The sequence below is a fragment of the Equus przewalskii genome, chromosome 28 (genome assembly GCF_037783145.1).
Source record: "Equus przewalskii isolate Varuska chromosome 28, EquPr2, whole genome shotgun sequence".
Classification (NCBI taxonomy): domain Eukaryota; kingdom Metazoa; phylum Chordata; class Mammalia; order Perissodactyla; family Equidae; genus Equus; species Equus przewalskii.
Window position 1 is genome coordinate 10,803,078 of NC_091858.1, and position 6,337 is coordinate 10,809,414.

Below are 6,337 nucleotides of genomic sequence, written 5' to 3' on the forward strand. Positions count from 1 at the left end.
GCCTTTATCTGAACTCCTTAAGAGCTTGATACTAGAAAAGTACAGCTTAACATGTAGCAAGAAAATACATTCATTCAAATATAATCCCATCTGTACCTGCCAAAATCTTCCTCTGCTTTACCAACATCCTTATAATAACATTGTGAAAGGGTTCTGACACTTCTTAGATAAGTGCTTCATTCAGCTCTCTGTCTCCTCTCAGAAGGAAACAGGAAAATTCCAAATACAGTCAACTCGGTTATCAAGGTCTTCTTATCCAGTATGTAAAGTATCCAGGCCCTTTGTTTCTCTTCCTTCTCCCTCTGACTACTTACATTTGGGATGTATTAGTTCCACTCTGTACCACCACTTCAGGGCACTTTGAGAGAAAAGAGTCATGGGTTGCCAGAAATGTTTTTACTTTACTTTTTATTAGCATGCCTAATAAAGAGCTGGGTGAGCGAGGTCTTTGGAACCAAGAAGCAGAATGAAGCTTGATGGTTCCAAGTAAATTTGACTTTGAAACACTTGGTTCCAAGATATCCTGACTTCGCAACAATAGCTACCCCGAAAGGGCCTCCTTCCCATAGAAATTGCTAGAGATTTCCTTTTTCTTTCCCTGCTGAGCATTTTCTTGTTATTTTCTCTGTCAGAAAAGATAAACTATGCATAGTGAAGCAAAATTAGTTATGATAAAGAAACTGTGCCATTGGTCTCTAAAATCCTTGAAAATGTTGAGATGCCTCAATCAAGATGTCCACCAAATTTCCATCTGTCTCTTATTCTCCTCTAATTAAGGAATAAACAGAGCAGGGGAAGGGGATAAATGAAAAAAACAGTTTATTAAATCTGATCCCCACCCTACCAGTTTTGTGCGATTATGTGACTGTTGTCTAGTTTTTATGCAGAAGAGGAGATTTGACCTGCCTATCATTTTAAAGGACTTTAGAGGGTTGTGAGAGCCAGGGAAACTAACTGTGTCTACCTCTGTTCCTTTACAGAAAATGTGTTTAGGTTTCTAAAGAAATCACTCACAGAAGAACTTTGGAATACAATTCGTTTATAATGTGAAGCCTACCTAGGCCCCTGGACTTTGCTGACTGCAGCAGCCCTGCTCACAGAGAAGCAAGGGCTCAAACAGCCCCAGTAGAACTGACTCTGAAATGTTTTAAAGAGAAGTTAGAAATTGATTTAGGCAGTTAGTCCGAGCACGCAGGCTAGGATGTTGCTAGAAGTTGTATTACTTCCTATGGCACCTGGGACTTAGTTACTTTAAGTGCATAAATCAGCCTTCTGAGAAATATTATTCAGTTTCCTGAGCTTAGTTTAAGCTGAATTACAAGTGACCCTATAGAATTATTTTATTCCCCTTTTGCCTGAATTCCTGTGGAAAGGATTAAAAAAACCACATTGTCTGTTTCTATTGGCATGTTTCCTCTCACCCCGCCCCATTTTAATAACTTCGGACCCTTAAATCTATATTCTCTACACAGCATTTTACAGAAATTTGCCAGACATGTAAATGCCCAAAGTTAACTAGGCCCTCACTATTTCTACAACTGGTGCATATACAGAAGATGTGATGGCCCTTTGGGTTCCAGTAATTTCCCAGGGAAATAAAAACAGGAATCATTGCTTTTGCCAGATCTCTCAGTGCTTTATGACATCACCATGCGTTTTGTGACACCATCACTTTAACATACAGGCTTTGGCCCTAGACTAGGAGCAAAGGAACACGTTTATTGATGGAAGCAGTGGAGAAAGGACTAGAGGTTGGAAAGGAAAGACTCCAAAGTTGCCTGGAGAAATTATCCTGAGGAAAAACAAGATCCAGACATTTCCGAAAGGGAGGAGTCGGGGGAGGGCAAGGAGGGTTGAAGATTAGGCAACACTGTGTCGGAATCATACAAATTTGAAAACCGCAACCAAAAACCAGTGCTTTGTGGTGGGGTTTGTTTTTTCCATTTTAAATTGCAAGATAAACATGGAAGTTTCTGAGGTTCACAATCTTAGATTCTAAAGGAAGCAATAAAAGAGAGATGCCAGCAGTAAAAGGTCATCATACAAAATTGAGCTGCATTCACCCCTTCTTCAGTGCACCTTCCCTTCCACCATTGGTTCTAGATTCCCGGGCCCAGGAGTTGGAAGCCTTAATGCTTTCATTGTGGAATTTGGGCCACTAGGGGCACACTGTGACCTCATCAACACGGGTGAGGTTTCTCCTTCATTTCAAACTAAAGTTGGACGTCTCTAAAGGAATATTTACTGGAAAAATTTTTTTGCAAATTTACAAACTATCATACATGTAAAACAATTGTAAAAGAAAATGTTTATAAAATGTTGGTTTCTAATTATAGTTTCTTAATATGTAGCCAAAAATAAGCATGGTTGGTAACCATTGAAGGGTATCTGGACCATAGACCCTTTTCCACAACCCAAATAAGACTGAGACGAAGGTTAGAGCAGGTTTTCCACTTTTTTTATATAAGAAGGCATGTTTCAGTTAGTGCGGCATCCGGATTTCATGAACATATCTGTTTCTCTCATCACGTTTTAGACATGGTTCTGGATTATGCTACTAAGCCACCCTTGGAGCTGCTGCCATAGAGAGAGAACTCTGGACTACAGAGACCAGGCATCTGACCCCTGCGGTATTTCCTAGACTTTATGTGTAATAAGGAAGGAAACGCCAAATTCCCTGGGTCAGACTCAGATTTCTTCCATTTCTGAGTCCATAACTGAAAACAGGTAACACAACGATACGTATAAGAAAGGATAGAAGACAGAATCACCAAAACCTCCATAACACAACCAATCCTCATTCACGTGTACTCCACAAACCCACTTTACTGAGAGAGCCCAACAATTTTTCTTTTCAGAGAACTCCATATTCCCTGCATTCAGACGGCGGATGTGGAGGTCTCCATTTCCTCTTGGTTGTGCGCTAATCCCTCTTACTGATTCATCACCAAGAGAGCCAGTTCTTAGTAGAATATCAGTGGATGGAAGGAGAAAAAAGTGCAGATCCTTTTCAGCCAGTGCTATGAAAATTTGCAGTCACATTGCTTTTTCTCCCCTGAAATTAAAATAAACCAGAAAGAGAAAGCCAGATAAATGAAGTCAAATGATGATGATTGGCCCTCATCTCGGTGGGCTACCTTCAAGGAATAATGAAATTCACACAGGAGACTTTTAAATGCACAATTTCCATTTGGGCAAGTCTTTATGCTCCTTGGAGCAACTAGTTTAGGGTTTGTTTGGAGTTTGTTTTTTCCCCTTTGTTTGGAGGGAGTGCAGTGCTGTTCTGACAGCAATATTATGAAACCCTGGAAAACACATAAAGCCTAAGAACTACAGCAATTAGAGATGGAGGGGACCCACTATATCATCCTTCCAGCCCAGGGGAATCAGTGGAAGATTCTTTCCTAGAGTAGATTTTCTAGCTCCTTAGCCTGCTGACTTTCAAACGGCTCCAGTGATGGAGTTTCCACCACTTCCTTTACTACGTATTTCCTCCATCTCATAATTCTCGCTGTCATAATTTTTCAGAGGGTTTAGGCAAAATGTTCCTTTTCTAAAAATGATAACTAGTCTCCTTTACTCAAAATTGTGTCCACCTGTTAGGATGAGCCCTTCACTCTTTTGAAGCTATAACCATTTTCCCTATTTTTTCACCATAACTCTTCTCTGATTCTTTCTCTTTCAAAGTCGTCATACTGCAGCTGGGGCAGAGAGCTTGTAAAAGAATCTTGGCAATTTGGCAAATGGAGTTTTAGCCTGTTTGAGCTGCGATGTCTCAGAATTCCACCACTAGAGCTCCTCTCAATGTTTCAGGGCTCACAGTGCCAGGCTGATATCTCCTTTCAGTGCCACACAGGGAGCGTGCACTTCACACCGACGTCCCTAGAATTGTGCAGTGCATAACCTCAACAAAACTGCACAGTCCCATATTAAAAAAAATACCCTTCCCTCATATTCATTAATGCCCCATTCAAGTTAAGCTTGCACGTGAATATATGTTGATGCACCTATGTGCCTGTATATGTTGGGATTATAATTATAAAATTCTTAAGTATGTTTTCCTCATAAGGGTCCTAACAGAGTACAGGGCTGAGAGTTGAGAGAAAAATCATAAATCTCTGTTGTCCAGCCTCTTTATTAACAGACAGACTGAGCTATAAAAGTTAGAAGTTATGAGCCTAGAAGTGACTTACCCAGACAATAAAATCAGAGAAGAACCCAAATATCCTCTCACAGGCCACTGCTCCTCCTCAGTTCTTGTTGTGATGATCCACTTACTATGCCTTTGAGAAGCTTTCCTTTTTTCTGGACCTCAGTTTTTCTAAGTCTGAAACAAAGAAGCTAGCCAGATAAGAGGTGGCAAATTGGTATCCACAGAATGACTTTTCTAGCAGTGTTTACTTTTTTTTAAGTCAACAGATTTTTTAATATAACAATCTGGATTTTGAAACTCTAATGAATGCCACTTGGTTGACTCCTCACATCCATTCTCATTCCGCCCACCTTCTAGCCCGATAGCTCCTGCCTTGCACTCCAAAGATAAGTAACTCTGGGGTATGGCTCCACCATCTTCTTCTCTTTAAGCTGGTTTTTCAATACTTACTGCTGGAAGCACCCTGAATCACTGGCTTCATTTAATAGATAAGAAGATCTGGCAACCCTTAGCCAAAATTCCCTCATGGAAACACTTAGCTGGAACCCATGATGGCTGCTCCCTTTCAATGGGCTGTGTACCCTCCAAGCTTGGTCCACTTCTGTCATTTGGCTATGTGTTTGCCCAATGTAGGGATTTTAGTCTGTGATTCTTGGGTAAATGACTACGTGTTACATATTTTATATACTTTATGGATGCATCACCTGTGAATACAGTGCTGGGTAGGGATATTGTGATTCAATTGTCTATTCCATTAGGGCAAATAGCTAGTTTTTACTGACATTATCAGACTGTACTTTAAACCAAGCAAATAAGATAGCAGTTTTGGCATTGTGTGAATGCTGCCTCAGTAAGGCTCTGCTGAACTTCACGTAGAAATATGTGCCAAATTATATGCAAATTTGTATTTTTCATGGGAGCTGAGAGCTTTGGCACTTAATTTTTATTTTTTATAGCTAAGTATGTAGCGTTGGCCAAGCTCTGCATGTTTAATCCTTTTAATCATTCAGCATAAATCATGCTCTCAGCCCCTTAATCATTCTTGTTATTTTTCTTTGAACTTCCTCCAGTTTCCTTGCATCCTTCACTGCATAAAGAAGAGTTTTTTAACAGGCCTGTTTCGCTTCCAAGAATCCATTCTGTGATGGAAACCGTGGGGGCTCAGAAGATCCAATGCCAGGAGAAAGTCCAGGGGAAATGCAAGGCTCGCTCTTGGAAAGCCACAGACAATCACAGGGCCATGAAGGACACTTGACACACTTGTCAGCTATCTGACCCAGGAAGATGATTTTATATCCTTTTTCTCTGAAGTCATACCGAGAAGGATTTATGTGATGATCCTTGGTAATATATTCGACATTCTTATATCGTGCATTTATTTATTTATTTATTAAGCATTTAGTATGTGAATGAGAGAGTTCTTGCTCTTCTCAAGTTGAGTGTAGGGAGAGAAACAGCTAGTGGGAGAAACCCACTTGTCATATCTCTTCGCATCAGAGATTTATCTATCATCTCTCAACTTCTTCCCCTTTAATCTGGTTGCAGTGGTGCTAAAGAATAGTGTCTCAGGGAAACTCATGAGAAAAAAAGACCCCAGTGGAAGTGGTGAAAAGAGAAGCTGATAGAGTGTCTTAACATATATCCATCTTTTCTTGTATTCATCTTTTCTTATCTCTACAGGTCCTTCTGCCTCCAACTAGAATGCAAGCTCAAGAGGAACTGTGCCTTGCTCATCAGTCTACCTTAAAACCTAGAAGGGTGCTTGCCACCTAATAAGTGCTCAACAAGGGTTTGTAGAATGAATAAATAACCACCTTCAGCCTATCACTTTGGGCTTTGATAAGGATAACTGATGCTTCTTAATTTTATGTAAAGCATTATGCAAAACATGGTTTCAAAACAATTAAAAAAACTCCCTCGCTCTCCAATATACCTTTCAGATTGGATTTGTGCCTGAAAATCCTCTTACAGAGAAATTTAGAGCCACCGTTGTTTAGGCCATTTATTCCAACCGATCCATGAATCCCCTTTATTGGCCATCTTGCCAGTTATCATTCAGCTTTTGCTTGGATACCTCTAGAAACAGAGAGCTCATTTCTCCCAGAGCAGCTGTCCTTGTGCGTCTATGACTATTAGAATGCTTTTTCTTAAGTTTAGCTGATATCTTTTTTTCCATAGCCTCCA

The 6,337-nt window shown here is 40.2% G+C and overlaps 1 long non-coding RNA gene across 1 annotated transcript; it reads left to right on the top strand.

The window, feature by feature from the left end:
- The first annotated feature begins 1,661 nt into the window (after window positions 1-1,661).
- On the top strand, window positions 1,662-6,081 carry LOC139080049 (uncharacterized). Its single transcript, XR_011534177.1, has 4 exons — window positions 1,662-2,189; window positions 2,537-2,727; window positions 5,224-5,497; window positions 5,834-6,081. It is a non-coding gene; the product is annotated as an uncharacterized lncRNA (long non-coding RNA).
- Window positions 6,082-6,337: the final 256 nt, after the last annotated feature.